We start from the raw sequence: 12,551 nt of genomic DNA, 5'->3' as shown, positions 1-12,551 counted from the left end.
ATTCAAAATTCAAAAATCAAATTTAAAATTTAAAGTTAAAATTCAAATTCAAATTTGGAAATTCAGAAAGCAGTGAGATATTAATAATTTGTAGAAAATAGAGGTACATTAAATGAGTTGTCTACCACTAACATTTATAACAAATCTTGACCATTGATTTAAATTAAGAAATCTTGTCCATCGATTTGCTCTTGAAAAATTGATTTTGTTTTATATTTATTTTATTCACTGATTACCAAAGAAGGAAAGATTTTAAAAATTTTGTAGTGTGAACACAAAGCTGAAAGTGAAGGACGAAGCGACACGTCAGCAGACTTGCCAAAGAATGAGTTTCTCTTAGAATATAAGATGTCGTAAAGCTGAATACTTAAAAAAAAAAAAAAAATGTCGTAAAGCACCATCATTTCTTTAATATATCTTCTAGTGAAAAATAACCTTTGTATTTGTTTAAAACAAAAAAATAGCATTGACACGATGAAGCTCATATTAATCAGAATAACTGCATAACAAAAGTTTGATCCTTTTCAGTGCAACTAGCCATAGTGATATATTCCTTATAAACTATATTGTAAAAAGAGTTGATCATAGTCAGAAACTTGACCCCACGGATTCAACTAAATTAGATTGTAAATAGTTTTTTTTTTTTTTCTGCCACATGTCTCAATTACCAAATTCAGTGATTACTTCGGTGCAATACTTGCTAATGTATGGATACGGCGCCATTAACCTTATTCAATCGCACTACATTGTTGAAGGAACAAGTTCTTGTAGAACAACTTAGGAAGTTCAGGTACATGGCACCACTTGTTATTTTCATCTCTTTTTAATTCTGCAAAAAAAATGGGAGTAAAAAGAATAGATACAAAATGCATAGATAGTTGGCGTTAAAGCTATTTTATTATTTACATATGTCATAAACTGTCTGTCTGACTGAAAAGGCATTAAAACTTGTATGGTCCACCTAGCAAAATACTAACTAGTAGAAAAGTAATATTTTTGGCAATTTTATTACCATCAAAACCAAAACTTCTATGAATAAATTTAGGGTTTTATAAGAGTTATGTTGTAGGAAAGATGATTGTGTTATTTTATAGAGATTCGTTTTGCGTGCCGTAGTTTTTTTTTTCAAAACATGTGGGTCCCACAAAATATTGTGTGTGTAGGAAATTTTTTGTGGTCATGTTAAATGATAGATATAAACCCCATAAATTTAATAGGTTAATTTGCATTTTACGTCAACCATTCTTTCTACATGGTTTTAGAAAGTAATGGGTTTTACTTTAATGGAATAAAATTTTAAATACACCTGGACGTGGGAAAGGCCTATGCCAGCAAAAAGTCCAACCAACACAAGCCCAAAGGTAAATTCTATAAATAGGAGCTAAAGATTACAGGTATGATTGATCTCTCTAACCTTAATTCATTCAAACACGACAGTGCACACACACATTCCCTTTCTGGCTAAAGCCATCATATAGTGTGTAGTGATTCGCTGTCCCCAAGATACCTAATTCATAGGTATCTAGAGAGAAAGCTACAGATCCAATATCAAACACCTAACCTACGGTCGGACACATCTGCGCAGAACAACACCCTTCATTTTGTAATTGATAATAAGTTTTCCAAATATATCTGCAGGAGCTAAAGGCCATGCTGAAGAATGAAGCTCTCCGCAAAAAAGTAAGAAGCAAACCAAACTCAAAATTAGTAAGTCTGTCAAATTAACTTTTCATATCCAGCAACAATTTATCTTCTTGCTTATCATTAATCTTTAACTGTAAATAAGCTTGAGGAGACAGAAAAAAAGAAAAAGAAAAAAAGACACAATTCCTTGAATATAATTCTTTGGATAGGACAATTTCCATCAACGGTTCAAAACCCCATCTCCATTGTGCTTCAGAGGACAATGAGCTTTCAGATAATTCCTAGCAGTTAGGGTATATTTCACAACTCCCTTTTCCTCGGGCATGTTTTCGTTGAAACCTATGCTTTCAACCGTTATAATTATTTCACGATGTCTGCCAGAAGTTGGGGTGCCCAGCCCTGCCATTAATAATTTTTTTCCTTACCTGTCTTTTTTGGTTTTTAGCAGATAGCCAAAAATATGGGGTGCCTTCTATATTTGACGATTGTGCATTGTAAATCCATAAAAGCATAAATCCCAATTTGTGTTCATTGGTCTGATATTCCCAACAAAAGCATCAACTTCAAACCAACTCACTAGGTTGGATCAATGTCTACTAGGGCTGTGCATGGGTCAGGTCGGGTCACTTTTTTGTCTGACTCGACCCAACTTGGTTTTTATAGGTTAGGTATTTTGACCCGCCCCGCTTTAATTTGATCCAAGTCAGGTCTGACTTGGATTGGATTTTGTTGAACTAGTTCAGAACCAGTTTGGATCTGACCTGACTTGGTTTCTGAAGTGGGTCTGACTTGGTTTCTGAATTGGGTCAAATCTGACCTGACCCGTTTTTGACTTGGTTTTCTCACAAAATTTTGTCGAAATTTTTACGTTGCAAAAGACGAAAATTTCGTCACAAAATTATTTTTTCGTCGAAATTTTTACAAAAAAAAAAAATTTCTATTGAAATTTAGTTTCCGTCAACAGTTTTGACGAAAATGATTTCTTCCCTCAAATGTTTTAAACGAAAAAAGAATTTTGTCAAAAAATTTAACGGAATGTTTTTCGTTCAAAATTTCGATGGGAATGTGTTCTAACGAAAATTTTGACGAAAATTATTTCGAAGGAAATGTTTCATTTAAAACTTTCGACGAAATTTAGATTCTCTAAAGAATTTTGAAAGAATATTTTTTTCGTCAAAATGTTTTTTTTGTCAAAAAAATTTAAGGAATTTTTTTATAGAAATGTGTTTCGTTGAAAATTTTGATGGAAATTTTTTATCAAAAAACTTGATGAAAATATTTAGTTGAAAATTTTCGATGGAAATGTGTTTCGCTAAAAATTTCGACGAAAATTTTTTCGTCGAAAACTTTCGCCGAAATTTGAAATCTGTAAAGAATTTTGATGAATATTTTTGCCGTCGAAATTTTTTGCCGTCAAAATTTTTTGATGACGAAAATGTTTCCGTCGAAAACTTTCGCCAAAATTAGAAATCTGTAAAGAATTTTGATGAAATTTTTTGGCGTCAAATTTTTTTGATGACGAAAATATTTCCGTCGAAAACTTTCGCAGAAATTTGAAATCTGTAAAGAATTTTGATGAGATTTTTTGCTGTCGATTAATTTTGATGAGATTTTGTAAATATAACATTCCCCATCGATTAATATAGAAAGCTTGTGTTAAGGCACCTAGCCACTCAGGGAAAGTATATATAAGCAATAAGAAACATATTATGTGCAATTGTCTTGCAAGCATTTTTTTAACGTGATCCAAAAACAATATTCTGATGCCTGATGCTTTGTCTTCTTTAATTAGTGTTCATGCTTCTTTTTTTGATACTTTAGTGTTACATTTTCTACGGCGAATAAATTCTTTTATTTGGTATATCGACCAATATATATTCTAAAATCTAGTCTAAGATAAGGACTGCTGTGAAAATTTTATTTTGATAAAAAAAAAAAAAATCGAATGTGAAAGAGAGATATTTGATTTGATTTGGAACATATTCATTTTATGGGGAGTGAGCTAAAGTGCATTATGAAAAGATAAAAATGTTCACTCGAGGGTGCTAAAATGCGCTAATAAAATCTGTGACAGTAGCCAATCCCCTGAGCCCACTACAGCATGCTCAACGGGGAAATTTTCATGTGCTGGAGTGCGCTATAATACTTTATACAGGGGAAATTTCACGTTGGAGAGCATTACAACACGCTCAAAGGCGCTAGAGTACGCTAACCCTGCAACTTAAAAATATGTTTTTCACCATGATGGTCTATGGGGGCCACATGGTAAGTAATTATAAGCTAGTATGACGCTTCTAAGTAATTTATGATAGTTATCTAAGGAATTAGAGGTAATCGAATACGGAATTAATTTATACGCAAAGAAAGAAGAAGTTTATCTGTATATTCTTTTTGGTGAAGATTTTTTTTTTTGGTGAAGGGTTTATCTATATATTCTATTTACTGTTTATTATTTCAGCTATGGTAAATATTATAATCAATGTTAATATACTGGATGCACATGGGATCTTACATCTATCAACATGTTAACTGTGATTTCAGCCATGCTTAATATGATATAAATTATAAAATATCAAAATCAGAGTTATGTATAGATTAATATAGAAAGCTTGTATTAATTCACCTAGCCACTCAGGGAAAGTATATATAAGCAATAAGTAACATCTTATGTGCAATAGTCTTGCAAGAATTTTTTTTACTGTGATCAGTATTCTAATTATGCCTGATGCTTTGTCTTCTTTAATTAGTGTTCATACTTTTTTTTGTTTTTGGTAATCTAAGGGGGTTAACACCAACACCCCAAAGAGATCAATTCAATAAAATCATTCTGAAATTACAAGATAAAGATAAATCAGCCCAATACAAAGGCCAAATACCAGGGGGAGGGTTTGAAAAAACACAAAAATTATTCTCAATAGTATAGTCTAAAGGATATTTAGAAAGCCAACCTGCACAACTATTTCTTTCTCTAAAAACATGAACCATGTGAACTTCTCAATTCTCTTGTAACCATGCTCGAATCCAAGTCACTAAGCGAGACCTTTGAGATGCTCTTCCACTTCTGGAGAGCAAAGTGATAACTGAGCTTGAATCACTTTCTAGGATGCAGCATCTCCAACCTCTAGTCCAAGCAAATTCAAGACCCTTGAGGACGCCCCATAATTCTGCAACAAAAGATGAACAATGACCAATATAGTAAGCAAACCCTTCTTTCCAATAACCATTTTCATCTCTTATAATTCCTCCACAAGCACCCCTACCATCACTCCTGGCTGCACCATCCATGTTTAATTTCACCCAACTTGTGTCTGGAAGTAACCATCTAATAGTAACAGAAATATAATTCTTGGTCAGCTTTGTCCCCTTAGAAGTTATCCAGGCTTGAGTATACTCACGGACCAGACTCTCAACGGACTGCACCTTGTATGCTTTTCCGTTATTTTCCTTACCATGCACCTGATTGTTTCTCCATTGCCAAGCTAACCAAACAGTAACAACAAAAACCAACGACCAGGGGGCATCAAAGCACAAAATAGATACATTTTGAATATTTAAGGATAGTCAAGAATCTAAATCAGTATTAAAGAAATCATTTATCAAATTTGGCCTCAAAAGATTAGACCAAACTTTTTTAATCTTAGGATAGTCACGTGCCATATGAATAATGGATTCTTCATGAAAATTACAAATAGGACAGCTAGAGGACAAAATCTAAAGTTAGCCAGGAAAGTCCTAGTTGAAAGACGATGATGAGCAGTCTTCTAAAGGAAAAAACTTATCCGATTGGGCCCATTTAAATTCCAAATGGCCGACCAGAATTTTCTGTCAATACCATTAGAACTATTCTGATTTAGCAATGTAAAATAAATATTTTTCACAGAAACTTCATCTGATCCAATTAAATTTCATCATTTTCTGTCAATACCATTAGATTCATGAGGAGGCAATATGCTTCTAATAATTTGAACACAATCATCAGGAAGAAAATTAGATATATTCTCAATATCCCAAGTTCCATCATGAGTAACATAATCAATTATTCTCTTACTAGCCTCTGTTGGGGATATTTGAGTAATAGTTTTGTTTGCAAGTTTTTCCCCAATGTTCACCCAATGGTCCTCCCAAAACAGAATAGAAGATGCATCACCCACATCCCAAACCAGCTTGGGTTTAAGCTTATTCCAAACATCACACATAAATTTCCAAAGACGAGAATTACCACTAGTATCATGTTGAATTAGAAAGAAAAAAAAGATTGAGAGAATGAGAGACCATCATTTTGTTTAGACCGACATATGTGATCATATTTGCATATGTTCTACCAAAAAGAATTTATATTTCTTACCCATGTTGAATTGTGATTGACACACTGTACTTCGAAATCTACATATTTACATTTTGTACTATATTGGTTAACTATCCATGATTGGTTCTTTAATTTTTAAATGAACTTTGTACGTTTAATACTAAGTTTCACTTTAAGCTGAAATAATTAATATAAAGATAAAATATGTTATTCTACTTACTCTTATTCTGTTTACCATTGCATATCCCTTTAAACACCTTTAGATTATAATCTCATTAATGGTGGATATTTACGAAATAAAATAAACCATTTTTCCTGTTCTTTCTTCTTACTTCCTCTCACATTCTTTCTCTCTCCTCTCCTTTCTCTCTGTCGACGATCAAGACAGAAAATTATGGGAATGAAAACCACTTTCTCCAAAACGAAAAACACATACTTGATCAAAGAAAGAACGAAAAACACATATCATCGACGATCATCATTTGAAAAAAATCACTTCCTCCAAAACCTAAAAAACCTTACTGTCCACAACTCTACCTCTGTAACATCGCCGTCTCGAGCCGGTTCAATTAACATATATATGATACTAAAACATGCATCAGCGGAAGGCTTAACTTATAATCTTACATTAGCTTACGAAAATACGAACTAACTTTTTTCTTTTCTTTAATCTGTTTCACATGATATATAGCATTGCACAACTTATTGCTAATTTATAATTCATTTCCTAAGCAGTCATCTTTCATTAGACGGAGAATAAAATCGGACAGCGAAATGGCTGTAAACTGGATAACTGGGATTTAGAAATCCCACTCTCAAGGTTTCCTGATTAACATTTCATATAGTTTATGAATCCGGAATTCTGATATATCCATCAGGGATCAAATACCCATCCATGGGCACATGCATAAATTGGCTTCGTGCCACTAAGTCTAACAACATGCATAACTCAACACATACGCATAACTGAATACTACATCATCGTATAACCATGCCTGAATACACAAATGTATATGCATCGAAAAGGAAAAAAATGTACAAAACATATACAGGTCATATACAAAATAACGGATCAGACATCATGATCCCAAAAAAAAATGGAATACAACAAATAACATAAAAATCCTCCAAAATGATAGTAGCATACTGCTTCCCAAAATCCGGTCCACAATGGCACCTATAGCCATGGGTCGTATCCTTGCCCCGTGAGGGCTCACCGGCAGTTTGTACACCTGAAATGATGTCCCCAAATTAGGTGAGATAACAAATCTCGGTAAGCTCTAGGCTTATAAAGAAATCTCCATACCATGGGCTCACTCCTGCATGAAAGTCAAATACAGAGTATATAAGGCATCATATAAGCAAATATCTTAACTAAATTGAACATATACACATTTTATTAGAGATGTACGCAGTCATTCCCAAGGGAAGACCCCAAGCGAAAATCAGCGCACGTGTTCCCAAGGGAGGACCCCAAGCGGAACACTACATATATAAGAGGTGAACATAGTCAATCCATAGGGTTAACCCCAAGCGGATATCCATGCAAACAGATCCATAAGTCAAGAACCATCACAATAACCACAACAGAGCAAAGCATGTCATATTGTCATTTTAATTCTATATGAATGCATCTATACTAAGCATCAAAGGAAATCATACAATCCAACCATAGTCCACTAACCATGGTAGAACACATAAGTAGAAGGGAACTCCTTAAACATAGAACTTATCGCTTGGAGCTTTTACAATATTCTTACTCGTTGCACAAGTCACTTATTTTGCTCCAAAAGAATCCAAGTGTTCGCAATCCCTAGGCACATCTAGAGAAGGAATTCAACACAGAACTCAATCAGATGGTATAATACCATGTAAATATACAAGACACACACTTTATTGTTTACTTTCATTACTTCAAACTTATATCAATTATATGTCAACCCACAAGTCAAGATCATAATCTCCTAAACTCACATCTTAGACCATTTTAGGATGATTACTTGTTCCACAAGCAACCACATAGTTTCTTATGTTATTTTAACTCATAATTATACCAAAGGAACACATTGGAATGTCAACACATCATCAAAACAAATTTTACATAATCAAACCATAATTGGACCCTAATGGCCGAACGTACAAGGAAGGGTTCACAAGGGATTTTTCTCCTATACTTTACATTTCACACTTAATTCAAAACAACCAGACACATATAAACCTTCACCCAATTTGCATTTAAATTTTTGCACACAAAACCGTTTTTAGCACACCAAGGCCGAACCTAGGGGAGAGGATTCAAGGGAATTTTTCAAACTTTCTACACATGTACATGTTCATCTTACATTACCACTTCATAATCAACATTAATCCATCAACAAATTCAAATTTTAATCCAAAAACTTTCCCAGCAAAATATGCTCATATTTTTCAAAACTTAAATCATGAAAATCAAACCATAGAAATGGGGATTTCTTACCTCCAACCACTTGTACAAAACCTAAAGAACAACCTCCGAACCAAGCTTCCTCAAAACTCCAATTTTTCCCTCTTGATGAATAGTGACTCGAATAGGGGAAGATGAAGAACTCTTCACACAAGCACTTTCAGCCTAAACAAAGTAGTGGAATGGATTCACAAGGCTTCCTTCGTACTTAAATTTTCATGTAAGGCAATCTAGCATTTGGTGGATTAATGAGTGAGAAAGAGAAGAAAAACAAAATAAAACCCTAACCCCCCCCCCCTTTTCACCATGGCAGTGCGGGTTTGAGAAAGAAAAGAGAGAAAATGGTGAGCGAATAGTGTCCTGTTTAAGTGACTTAAGCTTATAAGGACATGTGGCCTTTTAACGGGTATTTTCCTCACACTTAATTTCACTTAACTTGACCCGATATCAACTCAAAACTACAAACATAATTTTATTTTTCTGAGCTCATTTACATTAACTTATATTTCCTAAGGAACAGTATTTACAATTCACAGTTGGATTTCTGCACCGTTTTTGACAAAATGAATTGTAAATCATTAACTGTGCATTGTTTGTACGTAAAGTCGTAAAACTTCTAAACTTATAACTTTTGGTCTAAGCATGACTTGTTTGATATATATTGGACTTTCACATACTTTTCACATCATTTATTCACTTATGGGCTCTGCTTGTTGCTTAAACAACGGTACAAAATACCCGGCAAAAAATACTATTCACGAGATTTTCGCAGAAAGTGTCAATGTACTCAATTTTACGTTCTGAGCTCGTATTTGGCATCGAATTGCCAATTTAGGTCTCTAACGTCATTCTGTCCATTTCTGAGCTCTACCGGTTGCTGCATGTAACATCCTCGTCTCGAGCCGGTTCAATTAACATGCATATGATATAAACAGAAACAACGAAAGACTTAACTTACGAAAATACGAGCTAACTTTTTTCTTTTTTCTTTTTAAATTCTCATTCGACTTAAACGAAAATCGAATAGAGTTTCCTCTATAAATCGGACAACTGGAGATTTTCCAATCCCACTCAGAAGCATTTCCTGATAAACAGTTTAACAGCTCATCAATCCAGAAGTACCAGTCATGCAAATATAGTCAGATACCCATCCATAGGCGCATGCATAACTTGGCTCAGTGCCGCTAATCTAACAGCATGCAATCCAATACATAAACATAACTGAATACTACGTCATCATATAACGTGCCTGAATACTCAAATGTACATGCATCAAACTGACAGACATGTACAAAACATATACATGCCATATACAAAATAAAGGATCTAACATTATGATCCACAAAATACTGAAATACTAAAGGAAAGCACTATACTCCAAAATAGAAGTAGCCTACAGCTACTCAAATCCAATCCATCCAAAATCCTCAACCACGGGTCGCGTCCCTGACTAGAGAGGTCTCCCCGGGAATCTGGGCACCTGAAAATATGGCCCCAACGAGGGGTGAGATTACAAATCTCAATAAGCTCCAGGTTTATAGAGAATTCTCCATACCGCTGGCTCACTCCTGCATGAAAGTCAGATACAGAGTATACCAACACAACATATAGCAGATATCATAACAGAACAGAGTATATATCCATATCATATCGGAGGTGTGCGTCGTCATTCCCAAGAGAGGACCCCAAGCAGAAATCAACGCACGTATTTCCAAGGGAGGACCCCAAGCGGAACTAGCAAGGGCGTGCGCCGTCATTCCCAAGAGAGGACCCCAAGCGGAAATCAACGCACGTGTTCCCAAGAGAGGACCCCAAGCGGAACCAGAACATGTCAGAGGTGTACATCGTCAATCCCAGAGAAGCACCAAGAAGACATCAGTGTACCATATATCAATACAGAAATTATATCAGAGCAAATCATATCATGTTATCGAATAACTCTATACGAATGCATCTATACAAAGTATCGTATCAACAGTCATACATTCCAACCACAGTCCACTAACTATGGTGGAGCACTCGAGCAGGAAAAGACTCCTTAAACACAGAGCTTACCTCTTGAAGCTTTAACAATCAGCTTACTTGTGGCTCAAGTTACTTATATATCTTCAAGAGATTCTGATTCCTTTTTAGTCCCTAAGTACACCTAGAGCAAGAATCCACAAATACAAATTAATAAAATGCCATCATGCCTAGCTTTCACATAAGGCATACATTTTATCGCTTCTTTTCGTTTCTTTACGTTTTTGCCAATGCTATGCCAATACACAAGTCTACACCACCTTATACTTGTTAGGATTCTTTAATTTAATCAAGTGTTCACTTGAGAATTTTCAACATAATTCATGCCATTTTCTTTAAAAGGCCGTGAACCTACCCTTAGGAACTCAAGGTATTTTTCAACCTTTTTTCAAGCCATTTCACTTCTTAACTCATCAATTTTATACAATAAATTACAACACATTGCATTAAAATGAAATGTAACAAAATCTATCCCTAAGTCACCCTATAGGTCGAACTCCACAAGGACAATAGGCAAAAGGGTTCTTTTCTTTTTAATTATTCTTTCTTCACTTAGTTAGCAACTTAAACATTTATATATGTATCTAAAGGTTCCAATACAATTTTGGAACACCAAGTCCCATATAACCCTCATGGCCGAAGTGTAGGGATCAAAATACATAGGATTTTTCCGCTTAGGCCTTTTTCTATATTCCTACTTACTCCCACACAATAGACCCTTTCACTACATCACATAAAACTTTGCACAATAACCCCTATTAACCCTATCAAGGTCGAAACATAGAGGAGGGCATAGGATTTTTTTCTAATTTTTTTACATTCATATAAACACTTATTTTCATTTCCTAAATCCAAAACATCAAGGATTCATTATCAAATCAAAGTTTAAACTAATTTATTTCTCACTCAAAAGATGCTCATAAATTTCAAGACATAAATCACAAAATAAAAGCATAAGATTAGAGGTTTATTACCTCCAAAAGCTTATACAAGGTCAAGGAAGTAACCTCCAAGCAAGTCTACACCAAAAAACTCCCTTTTTCCACCTTGGATGAATAGTGCACGAAAATAGGGTGATGGATATCTCCCTGCACAAACGAAATCAGCTCAAATGGAGGGGTGGAATGGCTTCCTTGGGTGATTTCCTATGGAATTAGTATAATGGGTCAATGATTTAGTGTAGGATTCATGGAGAAATCAAGAAATGAAACAAAGCAAACCCTAACCCTTCCCATGGCTGATCCTCGGGTAGAAGAGAGAGAAGAGAGCAGTTTTTTTAATGTGAATAGTGATTTTTGTAAGTCACTTATGTTTTATAAATACTTGTGGCTTTACCGGATGTTTTTCTATCGCGTATTTTTACTTGAATTGACCCGGAACCAACTTAAAGCTACTGACATATTTTTATTTTTCTAAAATCATTTACATTACTTTTTACTTCTTACAAAACAATATTCATAATTCACAGTATGATTTTTGCACCGTTTTTGACGAAATGCACTGTGAATCACTAATTGTACTTCATTTACTTATGAAATTTAAAACTTATAAACTTATCATTTTCTTGGGCCTATATTGACTTGCTTGGCATATATTGGACTTTCTTATTCTTATTTCATCAATTATTTGTTTCTGGGCTCTACCGGTTGCTTAAACAGCAGTACAAAATACCCAGTAAAAACACTATTCACGAGATTTTCACGGAAAGTGCCAAACTATACAATTTTTCGTTCTGAACTCATATTTGTCGTCAGAATTATCAAATTATGTCTCTAAAATCATTTTGCTTATTTAAGCTCTACCAGTTAATTCACAAGACTGCGAATTCTCCGGCAGAACGCACTGTTCATAACATAGTAATGATTACAGTCAAAATACTCGAAATCGCTCACTGTATCTAATTATGGCATATAAATCCTTAAATTAAATATCTAACTAAGATTTACCAGTTAGGGTCATTATACTGCACAACAGTGCATGATACTCGGTAGAAGACACTGTTCATGACCTAGTCATAATTACAGTCAAAACACTCGAAATTACGTTCTGAATCTAGTTATGACATTTAAATCCTTAAATGAAGTCTCTAACTAAGATTTACCAGTTGAGATCATTATAATCTCTATGCTTGCGATT

Source organism: Gastrolobium bilobum, unplaced genomic scaffold, assembly GCF_033153095.1.
Source record: "Gastrolobium bilobum isolate Gb01-03AN ecotype WA unplaced genomic scaffold, APGP_CSIRO_Gbil_v1 utg31018, whole genome shotgun sequence".
NCBI classification, from domain to species: Eukaryota; Viridiplantae; Streptophyta; class Magnoliopsida; order Fabales; family Fabaceae; genus Gastrolobium; species Gastrolobium bilobum.
This window is presented reverse-complemented; position numbering follows the sequence as displayed.